This window comes from Rattus norvegicus, chromosome 19, assembly GCF_036323735.1.
Source record: "Rattus norvegicus strain BN/NHsdMcwi chromosome 19, GRCr8, whole genome shotgun sequence".
NCBI classification, from domain to species: Eukaryota; Metazoa; Chordata; class Mammalia; order Rodentia; family Muridae; genus Rattus; species Rattus norvegicus.
The window spans coordinates 25,899,255-25,918,086 of NC_086037.1; the positions used below are offsets into that span (position 1 = coordinate 25,899,255).

An 18,832-nucleotide genomic window follows, 5' to 3' on the forward strand; every position below is an offset into this window, starting at 1 on the left:
GGAATTCTAGGTAAAAGGAGAAACTCAGGGAAGGAGTTTGGCAATGTTCCTTCTCTTTCAATTCAGTGGAATAATTGAAGCACTATTGTTATTGGGTCTTCATTAAAAGTCTGGTAGAAAGGATGCATTAAAGCCATGTGGCCCTGATTATTATTATTTTTAATTTTTGGAGTGGCAGCCTTTAATGACTGTATCTATTTTCTTATGGGAATTATTCATTACCTTCCCAGATCTGTATTTAACTTGGTATTTGTTATCTGTTAGAAAAATCACCAGTATCAAATAGATTTTTCACTTTTCTCTAGTAAAGGCCTCTGAAGTAATCCCTAATGATTGTTGAATTCACTCAGTGTCCTTTGTTATATCCCCCTTTTCATTTCTTATTTGGTACTTTAGATATACGCTCTGTGGTTTGTCTGTCTTGTGGATCTTCTCAAAAAAAAAAAAAAAGCCAGCTCTTGCTTTGCTTGGCTCTTTATATCATTCTCTTTGTTTGTAATTGATTGATTTTAGTTCTGAGTTTATTTCCTGCCATCAAATCCTACACAGACTCTCTATGGGATGAGGCTTTGCCTCACCTTGGTAACAGCAGCATGTGATACATGAAGCTTTTGCTGCTCTCTGTAGTGGGGATGACATCACAATTTCACTGAAAACCATGCACAGCCTCATTTTAGACTGTATTAAAGTAGCCCACGATTTCAGTGCTCCCTGCAAGGTGCCATGAGACAGTAGTAACATGAGTCTGCCTGCACCTCGACAGTTTTCACTAGGGACTTCTGAGTGATTTTATGAAAATTTATAGTGAGTTCATGGATGTACATGCACAAACACAAAGCACACACACACTTTACTGACATGGTGCACATTCTTTCCACACAAAGAAGAAAGTGAGTATTAATGAAAACACACCAATAAAGGAATCGATGGACGGGGTTGTGGGAAGCTGAGGCTTAGAGTTATTTAAAGGCCCTGTGCAGGCTCTCCTTCTGTTGGAGGCTAAACTTCAAGTGCAATGGGGTTCTTTATTTTCTTTCTGTATAGCACACAGAGCTAGGGTGGAAACTAGGTTTTGAGCATATTTGGCAAGTACTAGAACACTGAATTAATTCCTAGGGCTGGAACCCTATTAATGTTCTACAGAATTACAGGGCAGGCTGGATGAAGACTCTCAGCTGACAATGTGGACATCTCAAGACAGGCACTGGACAATGGCTGACAGACTTGTATGAAGACTGGAAATGTTTTGCTATCTCAGAGGAAAAGAAGGCCCCTCCGACTACACTGTACTCTAAGGACAGTTTATTCAGGTAAGGGATGACATGAACTATTGTCTCATGTCACAGATGTGAGCACAAAATATCCTAGGTATTGTATGCCAATGGTAGCATTAACAGAACAAATCACACAGTGTTGTGAAGATATAGAATATGACTATATGTAGCAAGAACCAGGCCTCTTCTAGTTTCTAAGATCATACCTGAGAACCTCAAATATAGTAATAATGTGATAATGTGGTATAAGTCTAGTTACAACTAGTTTCTATTGTGACACAGATGACTCTTTTTGTGTCATGTTCAGCTTATAATGAATGACTAGACCTAAGCATGAGAATAACCAAATACTACATTGCTTCTCTAGCTGCTGAGCTTTTAAAAGCCCTGGTGTGACAGCAAGCTTTTGTGGACATCTGGATTATTCCTTCTGTACTTTAACTCTCTAAGTCAACCCCACTCTGAGTAAGTCAGTTCCATTCCATAAGTTGGAAATCAGTCAACTGGAAAAAAAATACTTTCTCAATACAAACACAGATTGGCCATGGAAAAAGGGCAGCTTGAACTGTCCCACCTAGGTCCTGGGCTTGCACAGGCCAGCTCTCCAAAAGAAACGTGTGTTCACAGCTGCAGGCTGCATTCACTATGGATGCTCTTGAGGTTCCTCCCTAAACTGCTTAGATTAAGATAATTTTGTTGCCATCTATCAAAAGAATTCATTATGCCAAACTGGCCTTTCTTCTGAACCTTCTGTTCTGTGGGCAGGGCAAAATCTCCAGCAACCCTCACAGCAATGTGGGCTGCCAATCTGGGACTCAGAATTATACCAGTGCAAACCAAGAACAGGGCAACTGGAAGAGACCTCATTGGGTTGTAGGAACCTTCTGTTCTGAGTCACTTCTCAGAAGGGGCACTTTGCTCTAACTCCTCCATGAGACCCAACCAGTACTGGGGCTGGAGGATCCTTAGGTGTGGCAGCTCTGAGCTGGGAGGGGGAGCTGGCACACTGACATGAAGAAGCCTGTTTTCACAGCTGATCTGGATCTGAGGAGCAGGTGCTTTTAAAGAAGCAGGTGAGAGTACCTCCTGCAGGAGAGCTCACTCTGCAGGGAAAGTCACACAGGACAGTGAAAAGTGGCTTCCCAACTTCCACAGGTCCTGTGACCCCAGGGAGGGCACCAAATGGTCCAAGAGTTTGAGAAAAGCCTGCATTTGCCTGAAAGACTTCCCTCAACCATAAGTCCCACCACTGTCCCAGACTCACACCTGAGGATCAGCAAAGCCTGCCACCTGCTGGGGTCCCCACAAACTGAACCCAGAATGGAGAACTGCGGGAAAGCACTTCCGGGGAGGGGGAGACACAAGTCTCTGGGGCCAGTCCTGGGGTCTGTCCCTTAGGCTCTCCTCACCTCCATTAGCCTCCTAGTGCAGAGCACTGCAAGCCGGGATTTCAAAAGTCTTGGGCTGAAGAAGTGGGAGAAGGTAGCAGCAGTGGCGGTGGGGTCGACAGGGGAGTCGAAGACGGAATGGTAGCAACGCAAGCAGCGGCGGCGAGGGCGGAGGCCGGGGGGGGGGTGAAGGAGAGGACAGGTGTGGGGGGGTCGGGGCTGGGGCAGGGTAGGGGCGAGGGCAGGCTGGGGGCGGGGGTTGGGACGGGTCTGAGTCGAGGGCGGTGGTGGGACTGGGAGGGGGGGATGGGTCTGAGGCGATGTAGAGTGCGGGTGTGAGGCGGGGGCGTGGGCAGGGGCAAGAGCAGGGGAGGGGGCGGGGGCAGGAGCAGGGGCAAGCAGAGCAAAACCCAGCCCTGTCAACTGGCAGATATGCTCTGGGGCGGGACAGACTCGCCCTGCAGCTCTATTGATGGGGTGACAATGGAAGAAGCAACAGACTCAGGAATTCTAGGTAAAAAGAGAAACTCAGAGAAGGGGTTTGGCAATGTTCCTTCTCTTTCAAATCAGAGGAATAATTGAAGCACTATTGTTATTAGGTCGTCATTAAACGTCTGGTAGAAAGGCTGCATTAAAGCCTAGTGGCCCTCATATATATTTTTTAATTTTTGTAGTGGCATCGTTTAAATCTATTTTCTTATGAGAATAATCTTATGAGTTAAATCCCACATTTGGATTTAACTTGGTATTTGTTATCTGTGTAGAAAAATTACCAATATCAAATAGATTTTTCACTTTTCTATAGTGAAGGACTCTGAAGAAGCCCTAATGATTGTTGAATTCACTCACATGTCTATTGCTTCATCCCCCTTTTCATTTCTGATTTGATAATTTAGGTATTGACACTGTGGTGTGTACTTAGTTTCAGAAAGGGGTTGTTTCTCTTATGGATCTCCTCAAAAAACAGCTCTTGCTTCCTATGACTCTTTGTATTATCCTCTTCGTTTGTAATTGAATGATTTTAGTACTAAGTTTATTTCCTGCCATCAAATCATACCAGACTCTCTGTAGGATAAGGCTTTGCCTCATCTTGGTAACAGCGGCATGTGATAAATGAAGCTTTTACTGCTCTCTCTAGTGGTGATGACGTCACAATCTCTGTGTAAACCATCCACAGCCTGTTTTTAGGCTGTATTATAGTAGACCACCATTTCAGTGTTACCTGCCAGGTGCCGTGGGACACTAGTAACACACGTCTGCATGCACCTCGACAGTTTTCATTACAGTCTTCTAAGTCATTTTATGAAAATTGATAGTGAGTTCATGGATGAACATACACAAACATCTGCACAGAAACACAAACAAACACAAACTCTCTCTCTCTCTCACTCTCTCTCTCTCTCTCACACACACACACACACACACACACACACACACACACACACTTTACTGACATGGTACACGTTCTTTGCACACCAAAAATAAAGTGAGCAGTAATGAAAATACACCAATAATGGAGTCAATGGAGGGAGTTATGCAGAAGCTGGGACTTAGAGTTACTTAAAGGCCCTATGCAGGCTCTCCTTTTGTTGGAGGAGAAATTTCAAGTGCAATGTGGTTCTTTATTTTCTTTCTCTAAAGCACACAGGCTATGGTGGAATGTAGGGCTTTGAGCATGTTTGGAAAGTACAATCACACTGAATTAAATCCTAGGGCTGGAACCCTATTACTCTTCTACAAAATTACAGACCAGGCTGGATGAATACTCCCAGGAGACAATGTGGACATCTCAAGACAGGCACTGGACAATGGCTGAAGACTTGTCTGAAGACTGGAAATATTTTGAAAATTCAGAGAGAAAAAAAAGGCCCCTCTGACTACACCGTACTCTAAGGACAGTTTATGCAGGTTAGGATGACATGAACTATTGTCTCATGTCACAAATGTCAGCACAAAGTATCCAAGGTATTGTATGCCAATGGTAGCATCAACAGAACAAAGCACACAGTGTCATGAAGACATAAATTATGAGTTTGTGTAGCAAGACCCAGGCCTCTTCCAGGTTCTTAGATAGTAACTGAGAACCTCAAATACGGTGGTGATGTGATAGTGTGGGGGGAATCTAGTTACAACTAGCTTCTATTGTGACACAGATGACTCTTTTGTGTCATGTTCAGCTTATACTGAATGAATAGACCCAAGCATGAGAATAACCAAATACTACATTGCTTCTCTAGCTGCTGAGCTTTTAAAAGCCCTGGGGTGACAGCAAGCTTTTGTGGACATACTGGATTGGTCCTTGTGTACTTTAACTCCTGAGTCACCTCCATTCTCAGTAAGTTAGTTCAATTCCATAAATTGGAAATCAGTCACTTGGAAAAAATACATTCTCAATACGATCCCAGATTGGCCATGGAAAAAGGGTAGCTTGAACTGTCCCACCTAGGTTCTGGGCCTGCACAGGCCTGCTCTCCAACAGAAACCTGTGTTCACAGCTGCAGGCTGCATTCACTATGGGTGTCCTTGAGGTTCTTCCCTAAACTGCTTAGATTAAAATAATTTTCATGCTAACAATCAAAAAACTCATTATGCCAATCTGGCCAACAGGAAGCTAATTTCGATCTGTATTTTGTCAGATGTGCAGAATAAATATGGTCATCATTGATAATAGGTGAAAGATCTGCTCTAATATGGACACTAAGTGATGTTGCAGGATGATCCTGACCCACAATGAGCAGTGGGAACACCAGAGCCCTGTAGGGATGGCTGGCAAGCTAACACATTGAGCATGCACAGCTCAGTAAATTTCCTGTGAATACACATCTCCTGAGATCTCTTTATTTGATTGGAGGTGATCCTGTCCACCTAATACAGTACATGATGTGGAAGGACAAAAGCACCTGCAGGAGCTGTGGTGATGACTCACAGGGTAGAGCATCTGCTGCTCTCTCAGAAGAACCACATGGACCCTAACAATTGGGTAAAGCATGTCAGTGATTACTTCATAAAGTGTGTGTCCGAGAAACAGCCACATTATCCACACAAAAGACACTGTCACACTGGGTACCCCTTGGTGACTTTGAATTCACTAATTAGCCCAGGATCCATGGAACATGCAGAGATCCATCTCCACCTGTCAGTTCTAAGTCCACAGGAGGGGACAGAACCCTTGAATAAGAATGATGGTCTTAAGAGTCAAGAGATAGAATTCAATTTTTATTCATAAGGAATTCATTTTTACAACAAAACAGGATTAAAACAAATAAATTAAAATATTTAAAAATATTTGAAAAGATAAAAACAGTAACAAGAACATATAAATATGAAACAACAAAAAGAAAATTTCAATTAAAATCATAACGAAAATATTTCTAAACAGCACATTCTTAATGAACATTTAGAAGCACAGATGTATTGCTGTTTCTCCTCTTGCACACATAATGAAAGGAGGTCCCCCAAGTTGTCTCTCAAGTGCTGTTTTCTGAGAAGAAAGTAAGACCTCAATCAGTCAGGCTGGCTTAGTGGTATATAAATTTAGGGTCTCTAAGCAATGACAAATTAACTCTGAGGAAGAATACTCATCCAAAAAATTTGTTACCATTCAGGATATTTGTCATCAGGGACTCCTGAGAAAGCAACTTATTCTTCAGGAAGCTTTCTTACTGCTGTGTGTCCAATTCCAGCTCTCTTGCACTTTCTGAGACCTGGGAGAGGAAGGCAGTTTTTCAGACACTGATTTGGTGGTGAAATGCAAGGCAGCTGTCGGAAGGCTGCCTACTACCATCTCAGTTCTATTGGACAGTCAACATGGACCTTTTAACTGATATCATTGTTGCTAACTCTTTGGGAAGGGCAAAATCTCCAGAGAGCCTCAAAGTAATGTGGGCTGCCAATATGGGACCCAGACTTATACCAGTGCAAACCAAGAACAGGGCAATGGAAGGAACCTCATTGGGTTGGCAGGAAGAAAGTAGATGTTCATATGTCACCAAGGTTAAAACCAATGACAAGTTCTAATTTGACATTTGCACTTTGTTCTTATCCCGCAAAGGTGCTTCCTACACAAGAAGTCACATGACCACAGAGTGTCATTTGTCAAAGAACCAAGAACTTGTTCAAAACTCTACAGAGCATCCAATCTATCACGTGGATATGCAATAATGAGGTATGTTATTAATCTGTCACCATTTCTATACTGCAGCTTCAAAAAGAGCAGACAAATATACTTGCAAAATAATTCAGTTTCTGAAATGTGGTTGGCTTCCCAGAATACTTGTGCATAGGCAGAGCAATGAACAATTCCATTACATGAGGTGGTTGGCTGGTTGTGAGTGTAAATTAGAAAGGTGGTAGGAGAGAGCAAAGATGTATCAAATTGGCAACCTTTATCAGATATTTTTAAGCTAACACAGCTGCTCGTCCCTACCAGATGACGCTGGGTCTGGACGTTGCTGGTCTTTATCTTTCTTGTTGAAGTCAACCAAATATTTCTGGTTCAGTGCACAATCAAGATGTACCTCCTTGCTCTCCTGCTTCAGTGGGACCAACTCCTTCCTACATGTGTTCTCCATCAGGAGCTGGCTGAGCAGGTTTCTGGAAATACAGTCTGCATAGTAAGATCATGCTGCCCCTTTCTCCCATTCCCACTCCCGAGTGCCACTAACTCCACCAGGACCCAGATACCCATGAAGACTTAATAGAATTCATTTTGATACATATAAGGCTGCTGCACAAACCACAAAGAGTAAATTCCGGGAAGAATAAATTATTTGTTTGGCCTGAGCACCAATTAGTGTCCACATCTCTCAAAAAGAACATGGATCTACAACTATCCATGAAAGCCCAATGCATGGGGGCAACATCAATTAGTAGTGGGCAAACACCCTCAAAGGAGGTCAGTAGAACCAAGAGAAGGTCATGCTAACCATGTGGTCCACACACTGAGTTTTGTAAAACCTGGTATGACACCATAGGTCCAGGTCAGCCTAATAACCTGCTGACTTCAATCAGTGCTGTTCTATCTTCTGAAGATGCCTAGACAATCCTGGGATGAGTAACAGTCTTTTGTGGAACTGAAAACTGAGTCCTAATGACCCTGGCACACTGATGTGTAAACAGCACAAGAGATAGAACCAGAGCTGAAGACCGTCCAATCCAGAACAAAGAAAGTCAGAAATGGCCATTCCACAGGTGATAGGCTTTCTGACCAGGACTTACCTAGAGAAGGTCATCTCCTTCTTCAGCTTATGGCTGTTCTCATGGATCTCAGTGTTCTCCATCTCTAAGTTGTGCAGAATTGACATGACCGCCTCCTCCATTCTCTCCAGGTCTTCATAATATGGATTTGGCCTGAAGTGTGGCCTGGCCCCAAATGATAGAATACAATGAACATCAGCATTTAGGAATATATGAGCTCAGTGTGGGTCCTGTACTACCCCAGTCCTGGAAGGACACCTTCTGAATTCTACATATTGGATCTTCTTCAGCTTCAGAAACGTGTTTTTCTGCGTCCAGGACACCAGAATCTCGGCATCCAGATGGAGGCTTCCCTGGCTCCCTTTGTTCAATCAAGAGGAAATCTGCAGTCAAGCCAGTTAAGCTATCGAGAGCCTAGGCCACACCTCTCCATGCTCCCCCACCCCAACACAGCCAGAAACCTGTAATTTCTTTTCTCCTGTTTTGATAAAAGACCATATATCAACACAAAATTATAATCTGCACAAGGAATACAAATAAACAGACAATCGTGGCCACATAGGCAAAGAACTGTGCTGTTGACAGTGGGGCTCCCAGAACAAAGCATTCACATCACCATGAATGTGTTACAGGTAAATACTCAGGCCAAGACATAGACCCCTAGATTCCAAGTGTGGAGAGAAATATAAACATATAAAAGTTGTACATATGCATTTGGATGTATGCACATACAGACTCACAGACTGAGAAATACCCACAAAAAAGAGAAATGTAAAAACAGAGTCAGAGAAAGAGAAAGAGAAATATGGAAACAGAGAGTACTGTGAAAACCAGGAGAAATGCATCCACCATTGCTGTCTCAGAGGGCAAGACACACAGACAATAACAAACAGGCCTGAGCCTGAGACCTTCTAGTCAAGCATTGAGATGAACAGTTTGGGACCAGGCCCCTCAGGCTGCTGCGTGGATCTTCCAGCACTCAGTCCCCTGCCTAGCAAGTACAGAGACTCACCATAAACTCACTGCAATTACAATCTTGCAAAGCCACCATCTGTCAAGGGCTTTGCAAATGCACACTAGACACTCACTCTCCCTGACTTTATCCCCGAATTCTTCATTCAGACCACAAGTTCTGCTTTTCAATAAATGGAAGCAGATGAGTCCATTTTCCATCTCGCTCCTCAGGAAGGGTCAAGGTTCTGAATCTCCTCTATATGGGAGGTGAGGTTTAGCACAGGGTGGTTAGGGAGGCACAGCTTTCTAGAACCCAAAACCTTAATAGGATAAGATGAAGGTGACCTTGCAGACCCAGGAATGAAACAAGAGCATTTGGAGCGATTCATACCTGTTCTTCATGGATCTCTTTGTCAGAAACCTCAGGCGATCTCTCAGGTCATTTCTCTCCTCGGTAATGAGCTGCAGCTCTTTAATCAGCCTCTCCTTTTCCTTCTTGGCCTGATTCTCGCTTAGTTCAGTGCCAGGGGATGATGTTTCTCTCCCAGCGTCTGTAGGTAGAAGAACACAAGTGAACCTGCATGGGGAGAATGCATAGAGTGTACATAGACCACAGTTAGGCCTAAACAGGAGAACAAGCCTGGAACCCAGTGTCACTGCTAGGCGATTGGTCTATGCTTAAGAGGCCTCTTCAGTGGATCTCAGTTCTCCCACTACTCTATAGAGACCAAGAGATGTAAGCAGCCAGGTGTTCCCTATGCCGGACATCAGGTGCTTACATGGACCACGGAGATGGCTTCTCCAGGATTATCATCAGCTGAACAGGGTACAGCTTGGTTTCAGGACCCTCACCCCTGTGGGTTCGAACTCAGATGATAAATTCACCATCCACAAGACTTGAGTGATTGGAGACACTCAGATGTCCTACCCTGATACTCTAGGCCAACAACTTTGGATTTAAAACACATTTCCATGGAGGACATGGTCAACAGACTTATCAGTTCCCCTATTTGAAATACCAAATGCCCGAGAAGTTCCAATAGGTTACAGGATGAATCTTGGTCCACATGTTCCAAATACTTTTGGTATTTTAGAAACATGGATTTAAAACGCATTTCCAGGTAGGATATGTTCAACAGACTTATCAGTGTCCCTATGAGAAATACCAAATGCCCCAGAAGTGTGAATAGGTTACAGGCTGAATCTTGGTCTACACGTTCCAAATAGTTTTGGTATTGAAAAAAAATTTTGTAACATACAACCTCTAATATATAAAGCAAACGATGACCCTGCCAGTTAGAAGAAATCAGAGAAGGTCTAAGAACATAAGGTTATTGCCTGGAGCACAATCTCTCCCTGTTACTACTGTCAGATATCCACTGTATTTAAAGAAGCAGTGATAGTGAAATACATTGCTGCCCTGTCTAAACTCAGAAAAGGTGGACCCTCCATGAATACTGATGGTGTTATTATATCAATGTAACATAACAAATGCACTGAAAAGTAAAGACCAGAAGTTCACAGAATAATAGCATTGGCCTTACCATATCCTCCCAGTGGGGATGGGGAAACTAAAGTTCTGAAATCCTTGACTTTAAGGAATTGTGATATTCATGGAAATTCAATTCCTTTTCAGATGCTCCAGTTGTTGTGGCCCATTGCTAGAAAGGTCAGCTTAAGCCTGCAGCCCCCCGGTAGGAAGCTCAAAATACACTGCCCAGAACTTACTCAACATTCCCCAGAAGTGCTGTCTTTGTCCATCATTACTTTGAGACGAAAGACCAGACTCCTTCACTCTAGTCTCTCCACAATCGATGTTCCCCCTCCCATAACGCTTGCGAAGACGGGAAAACATGTCTTAGCTTGTAACCGCCAGACTCAGACTGAGAGAAACTAGGGCACTGGTCGTCACTACAACACTGGTGACATCACAGAGGATGCCAGAACTCTCTAGGAGACAATAGAATGTCCAAGAAGGGACAGCTGATGTCATGGGGAGCAGACTTTGCCTCCTGCTAATGTTCTCCCTGTACTGAGCATAAGCAGAGGTGCCCTTTCCAGGAGACTTTCCTGGGGAGAGCCACTGAGCATCTCCTGCTTCCAAAGCCAAATTTTCCTCAAGGCTTGATTATAAAACCTTAGTAATTCCTATGCATCTAAATGAATGTTTCCTTTCAAATCTTTCCCAAAAAATGTCTCACTAACTCAAATTGTCCTCATTCACCAATGTTAGCCATTAAAACTTCCTGAGATTTCATACCAGCTTGAATATGCAGTCAAAAGTTCTCCTGTCTCATTATGTACAGGTGCTTTATATCACATCAAGAAATAGTCTGCATGGTAGGTTACAGCATGGGCGTGTGTTAGGGGAACACTCATGAAGTCGTGTGCTTAGCAATTGACAATTGCCAGAAAATTCCTTAGTTAAAAGAGTTGAAGTCTTTATGGTGCTAGGAACAGTGTGGAGACCAGTTGGCAGACAAAAGTGCAATATTGGAGCCACCAATGAAGGGAACCTCATGCTGCTTGTGGGGTTCTCCTTTCTGCGCCAATGTCGCCAAAGGAGCACTGCTGACAGGCCTTCTATCAGAAGCTGAGCCTCTATCAGAAAAATAAAATAGTCAAGAGATATAGGGGGTGCAGATAAAGGTGTAGGACGAGGCTATACACATCACTACGTGGATAGAGCAAGGATCCAGCACTTGTGCTCTGGGTCATGGGCTTCCCCACAAACACAAAAGCATCTGTCACAGTAAAAAATGGATACTGTATTGAGTGCACACACCAACACTGATTGATCAGATCCATACCCCAGATTTTGGGGGCAGATCCATGGCCCCAAATATCTTCCTCTCAACTTATACAGCAAAAAATAAGAAAGAAAGAAAAAAGTCAAAACAAAAAGCTCAAGCTTCTCATATGAGGATTGCAGGAAGTGTGATCTGGTGGTCAGTTCTGATTAGGCCATTTTAGATAGAACAGTGCACTGGGATGCTTAATGTGATGGGTCCTATATAAAGCTTTCTGCAATATTGGAATTTTAACAAGCCTCATCCAGAACATACAGAACAGGAAAGGATGTGATCACCATGTCCTTGCTCTCTATCAGGTTATTTTTCTGTGTCCGTGATTGTCAGCCATAGACAGCAACAATCTGAAATAGCTGGTAAACATGGAACAAAGTGGCTAAAACTATAGTTGTGGGTTACACACCTCAACTGTCAAAGGCTAATGCTGTCCTCACAGTCCCTGGAGGCCACTCTTGTAAGACTGTCTACTGGAAAGTAGAAGCAGGTTTATCTGAGCTCAAAGTGAACCTGGCCAGGTAGGAAGAGGGCAACATGGGATAATTGAGACCCTGTCTAAACCAGCACGGAAACCCACACTTCCTTCAAAGCATCATCTATGAATTCTTGATTATCTACCATTCTCTCCCTACCAGTCTTTCAGACTGGAATTGTAGAAAAGAACTGGAAATGATCTTCCTATTCTGAAGACCTTGATCTCTCTTTCCTTAGGTGCACATTAAGAACTCATGCAAATGGGTATGACCATCTGAACATCTTAGTATCATCTACTCAGTATATCTAGCATAATACTGTGCCTATGGCAATCTCAAGCTTCCCTGAGTGTTGCTGACCCAGCAAGAAGTATGAAGTACTGAGGTCAAACCCCAGTGATCCTTTCAAGGGGTTAGAAGAAAGCCATCAGAGAAACTCCACTTCTTTGTCCTTAGATTAAATCAAGCTGATACAATGTGAACCTGGTGGGCTATTTAACCATGCATCTTTCTGCCAACCCCAGCTTTCTGAGTTCAGTCCATGTGAACCTGCATGGGGAGAATGCATAGAGTGTACATAGACCACAGTGAGGCCTAAACAGGACAACAAGCCTGGAATCCAGTGTCACTGCAAGGAGTTTGGTCTTCGCTTAAGAGACCTCCTCAGTGGGTCTCAGTTCTCCCACTACTCTATAGAGACCAAGAGATATAAGCAGCCAGGTGTTCCCTATGCCTTCTGATACACGCAATAAATGCAGTAAATTTTAATTTCTGTTCAATTGTTCAGTAACTTACTTACACTTGCATATTGCTGTGGAAGTGATGGGGTTTCGTGATCAGCATTGCATTTAACAATGCATAACCAATCATCCCTCCTAGAATGACTGTATATAGAGAAAGAAAATTTATTAGAATGGTTTATAGGCTGTGGTACAGCTAATTCAACAAGGAATGGAAGGTCTAAAATGCAGTAGTTGCCCCTGTTGAAGCCAATCCCCCCTAGCATAGCTGTAGCCGTTTTGTTCCATGCCTGCCAGATAGTTCATATTCTTGCTGTAATATGTCTGCCTGTCATGGTTGTCTGAAAATAATTTAACTCAGAGCAGGGTCAGGAATGAGGGTGCTCCCCCACCCACCCATTCCCGAACCACTGGAAGGAAGTTCTTTATGTTGTGAGGTTTCTTAATCTTAAATTTCATAATTATAAGCTTCATGTAGGACCAATAAAATTAAAGGTCAATATGAGGGCTGCAGAGATGGCTCCATGGTTAAGAGCACTGACTGCTCTTCCGGAGGTCCTGAGTTCAAATCCCAGTGGTGGCTCACAACCATCTGTAATGAGACCTGATGCCCTCTTCTGCTGTGTCTGCAGACAGCTACAGTATACTTATATATAAATAAATAAATCTTTAAACAGATAAAAAGTCAGTATGAACCTTTGTTGTCTAAAATGGCTTGAGTCAGGGCTGACAACCAGACAGCCCTTCCAGCACCTGCCTATGAGCTCACATTTTAGTCTTTATAAACTGACATAGAAAAATGTCCAGAGTCCTAGCCTGACAAATTCTCAGCTACGTCTCTGATGATCAGTCTTACAGTGGGCATTCAATAAACCATCCCTGTCTATGTGAGGTCAGAGTTTGTGTGGTTTATGGGGCAACTCCAGGACCTCAACGGTTTTGTCCATAAGGCTGGATATTTCAGCTGGTCTTCAGTACATGCAGGAATCCTGAAGAAGAAGGAAAATTAATAAAGCAAACTTCCTTTTTCCATGTCCTTGATATGAGCCAGCAGAAGGTGTGGTCCAAACAACAATCAACGGATTGGGTAAAGATCTTTACCAATCCTACAACAGATAGAGGGCTTATATCCAAAATATACAAAGAACTCAAGAAGTTAGACCTCAGGGAGACAAATAACACTATTTAAAAAATGGGGCTAAGAGCTAAACAAAGAATTCACAGCTGAGGAATGCTGAATGGCTGAGAAACACCGAAAGAAATGCTCAACATCTTTAGTCACAAGGGAAATGCAAATCAAAACAACCCTGAGATTTCACCTCACACCAGTCAGAATGGCTAAGATCAAAAACTCAGGTGACAGCAGATCCTGGCAAGGATGTAGAGAAAGAGGAAAACTCCTCCATTGTTGGTGGGATTGCAGACTGGTACAACCATTCTGGAAATCAGTGTGGAGATTCCTCAGAAAATTGGACATTGAACTACCTGAGGATCCAGCTATACCTCTCTTGGGCATATACCCAAAAGATGTCCCAACATATAACAAAGACACATGCTCCACTATGTTCATAGCACACTTATTTATAATAGCCAGAAGCTGGAAAGAACCCAGATGCCCTTCAACAGAGGAATGGATACAGAAAATGTGGTACATCTACACAATGGAATATTACTCAGCTATCAAAACCAATGACTTTATGAAATTCATAGGCAAATGGATGGAACTGGAAAATATCATCCTGAGTGAGCTAACCCAATCACAGAAAAACACACATGGTATGCACTCATTGATAAGTGGATATTAGCCCAAATGCTCGAATTACCCTAGATGCACAGAACACATGAAACTCAAGAAGGATGACCAAAATGCAGATGCTTCACTCCTTCTTTAAAAGGGGAATAAGAATACCCTTGGCAGGAAATAGGGAGGCAAAGTTTAGAACAGAGGCAGAAGGAACACCCATTCAGAGCCTGCCCCACATATGGCCCATACCTATACAGATATTAGATAGGATGGATGAAGCAAAGAAGTGCAAGCCGACAGGAACTGGATGTAGATCTCTCCTGAGAGACACAGCCAGAATACGGCAAATACGTAGCTGAATGCCATCATTAAACCACTGAACTGAGAACGGGGCCCCCGTTGAAGTAATCAGAGAAAGGACTGGAAGAGCTTGAAGGGGGTTAAGACCCCATATGAACAACAATTCCAACCAACCAGAGCTTCCAGGGACTAAGCCACTACCCAAAGACTATACATGGACTGACCCTGGACTCCAACTGCATACGTATCAATGAATAGCCTAGTAAGATCACCAGCAGAAGGGGAAACCCTTGGTCCTGCCAAGACTGAACCCCCAGTGAACATGATTGTTGGGGGGAGGGCGCTAATGGGGGAAGGATGGGGAGGGGAACACCCAAATAGAAGGGGAGGGGAAAGGGTTGAGGGATGTTGGCCTGGAAATCGGGAAGGGGAATAACAATCGAAATGTAAATAAGAAATACTCAAGTTAATAAAGATGAAAAAAATAAAAAGAAAAAAGAAGGTGTGGTCCAGATTAGAGGTGGGCCATTCCATCTCAAAAGATCTGAATTAAAGATTTATCTTCTGATCTCCAAGATTTGGATTACAATTAGGTCTTCTTGCTTCAGAAAATTTAATTAAGAAAAAAAATCCAATGGTGCTTATGCCTTTAGCCTCAGCATCCAGGAGGTAGAGGCAGGTGGATCTCTGAGTTCAAGGCCAGCCTGGTCTACAAAATGAATTCCAGGACAGCCAGAGCTACACAGGGAAACCCTGTCTCAAAAAAAAACAAAGAAGAGGAGGAGGACCAAGAGGAGGGGGTTGAAGAGAGGAAAACAGAAAGAAGGAAGGAGAGAGAGAGAGAGAGAGAGAGAGAGAGAGAGAGAGAGATCCCCCTCACAGGGCGTCAAGCCATTTGGCATTAGTTAATTCCAGGTACACTCAAGTTGACAACCAAGAACAGCAATCCAATTACCCGTGGTTGTGATCTCACCCTGGTAGGCTCCTGAGTAGGAGGCTGAAGCAGGAGAATTGCCATAAGTCTGATGCCAGCATGAACTACACACATGTTCCAAGCCAAGCCAATCTCAGCTACAGTTTGAGATTCTGTCTGAAAAATATGAAAGAGAAAGAAAACATAATTTCCTAGAGCAGTGTTTCTCAACCTTCCTATGGCCTCAACCCTTTAGAACAGTTCCTCATGCTGTGGTGACCCCAACTACAAAATTATTTTGTCGCTACTTCACAACTGTAAATTTGCTACTGTAATGAATCTTTATTGTAGTATAAACTATCTGATAGGAGACCCTGTGTGGGTCACGACCCACAGGCTGAGGGCCTTTGCCCTAGAGGCGGTCTTGGCCTAGATTATATAGTTCATATTAAAAGTGGGCTCTCTCAGTTTTTGAAGGTCAAGTATATTCACTTGTAACATCAAAACTTAAAAATTCAGCTGAGCTGGTGGCTGGTATGGTGTGACATCCCCCAGAATAGCTTTGCTATTTTGTTCCATGTCTGCCAGCCATTTCATATTGTTGCTGTAACACGCCTGCTGTCACTGACAAGGAGAAGGGACTTGGCTCAAGGACATGCTGACCACACACCTTGATTTGTTCTGAATGTTCTGTATGCAGTTTGCTAATCTTGAGAAATTCTACACCAGAAGGAGTGGTCCCCTGAAGCGGACACAGGTGAAAGGCTAAGGCAGATGTGTGAAGGAACATTTAACTGAGGTAGACACAGGTAAAAGGATGTTCTGCTAAAGCACGCATGTGAAAGGACACATGATGAAGGGTTCTGCACTAAGGACACACATGCATTGGTCTGCCTTGCATTCTGTAGTTGAGCTGCATTTGTTGGGACTTCATAGAACCACAGCAAAAAACCTTCTGGTGGGCTGCTGTAGTTTCTCGCTGTTTCCTGGGGCTCGGGCTGATGGGCAGAGTGATGTCAGCTGAGACAGACACATGTGCTGACGCAGGACACACGCTGAGGCCAGACCCATGGAGGACACGGGATATTGAGAGGGAGTTTGGATGGAGTTATGCTTGCGTATCTTGTTGGTCTGGGGTCTCTGGTGATCTCTGCTCGCCTGAGAGCTGCTCTTACTGACTGTGTAGCATCTTGACTGTTTTTGTTCCACTTGGACAGCCCTCAGGACCAGGCTCTCCTCTCTCTTAACCATGGCTGCTGTCCTCTTCCTCTCTCCTCTCCATCACACATGTTCTTCCTTTATTCTTTGGCAATTTCTACTTCCTTCTTCCCTCCTCATGATCCTCTCTAGCAAAGCCCTCAAAGCTCCCCTCCCCCATCTCTCTGCTGTGCAGCTGTTGGCTGTTGGCTTCTTTATAATCACAGTTAACTGGGAGCAGGGGCAGTTATTTGGGGTTAACCAGTCCTGAGTTCCACAAATTAGCATTAAAATACAAGCAGAATTAGGCCAATACACTACAGGGGTTTTTGTTTGTTTGTTTGGTTGGTTTGGTTTAATTTTCATTTACCTTTTTACTTGTTATTTTATTTTTGGCAATTTTTTATTAATCGGTTATTTTATTTATTTACATTTCCACTGTTGTCCTGCTTTCCACACGCCCCTCATCAAACCTTACATCCCATTTCTGCTCAGCTTTGCCTATGTGACAGTGCTCCTGCACCCACACATATCCATTCCCACCTCACACCTCTAGGATCTGCCTTTGGTGGGGCTACAGGACTCACCTAGAACCATAGAGCATCCTTGCATACACTTTGGCTGGCAGTTTGGCCCCTGGGAGCTTGGGGATTAGGGAAAGAGGATCTGGTCAGATATTAAAGCCAATGATTGCTGCTTTCTCTTCTTTTTTGGTTATAGGTGAAATTTTGTTTGTGTGCTTATCTTTTTTTAAATTATTGAGAGAAGATTAATTTCTTGGTCTTTCTTGGGTATAGTTTAGTTCATTGTCTTGGAGTTTTCCTCCTATTAGCCTCTGTTGTGCTTTCTTAGAGAAAAGAATTGTTTAAATTTGGTTTTGTCATGAAATATCCTGGTTCCTCCTTTTATGGTGATTGAGGATTATGCTGGATATAGGAGCCTGTGTCTGCATTACATCTGCCCAAGATTTTCTGACTTTTAGAATCTCTGTTGAGAAGTCTGCTGTAATTCAAATACGTCTGAATTTATTTGATACTAGATATTTATACCTTACCCCTTTTAATGTTCTTTCTTGATCTGTGCATTTAGCGTTTTAATTATTATGTGAATGGAGGAATTTTTCTGGTACAATTAGTTTGATGTTCTGTAGGCTTGTTGTACCTTTATGGCCTTTTCTTTCTTTACCTTATGGAGGTTTGCTGCTATGATTTGTTGAAGGTGTTTACTGGATCTATGAACTAGAAATCTTAATTCTCTTCTATATCTATTATCCTTAGGTTTCAACATTTAATTGTGTCCTGAAATTCATGGATGTTTTGGATTCAATAAACCATACATGTTTATCTGAGATGGGTGTTTTGTGCTTTGTGGGATGACCTCCTTGACCCCAGGCTGCATGAAGAATCTCAGCTGACAATGGGGACATAAATTATAAGTATGTGTAGCAAGACCCAGGCCTCTTCCAGGTTCTTGGATATTAACTGAGTACCTCAAATACAGTAGTAATGTGATAGTGTGCGGTGAATCTAGTTACTATTCTCTATTTTGATATAGATGACTCTTTTTGTGTCATGGTCAGCTTATAATGACTAGAAGACCTAAGCTTGAGAATAACCAAAGACTACATTGCTTCTCTAGCAGCTGAGCTTTTAAAAGTCCTGGTGTGACAGCAACTGTTGGTGGACATTCTGGATTATTCCTTCTGTACTTTAACTCTCTGTGTCACTTCCACCATTAGTTCAATTCCATAAATTGGAAATTCCTCATTTGGAAGAAACACTCTTTTTTTTTAAAGATTTATTTATTTATTTATTTATTTATTTATTTATTATATACAAGTACACCG

At 42.9% G+C, this 18,832-nt stretch overlaps 1 long non-coding RNA gene across 1 annotated transcript; it reads right to left on the reverse strand.

Annotated features, from left to right (window-relative positions):
- Nucleotides 1-5,914: 5,914 nt before the first annotated feature.
- LOC134483295 (uncharacterized) lies at nucleotides 5,915-7,191 on the reverse strand. Its single transcript, XR_010060111.1, has 3 exons — nucleotides 7,089-7,191; nucleotides 6,261-6,366; nucleotides 5,915-6,143 (listed from the first exon to the last, which is right to left on the reverse strand). It is a non-coding gene; the product is annotated as an uncharacterized LOC134483295 (long non-coding RNA).
- Nucleotides 7,192-18,832: the final 11,641 nt, after the last annotated feature.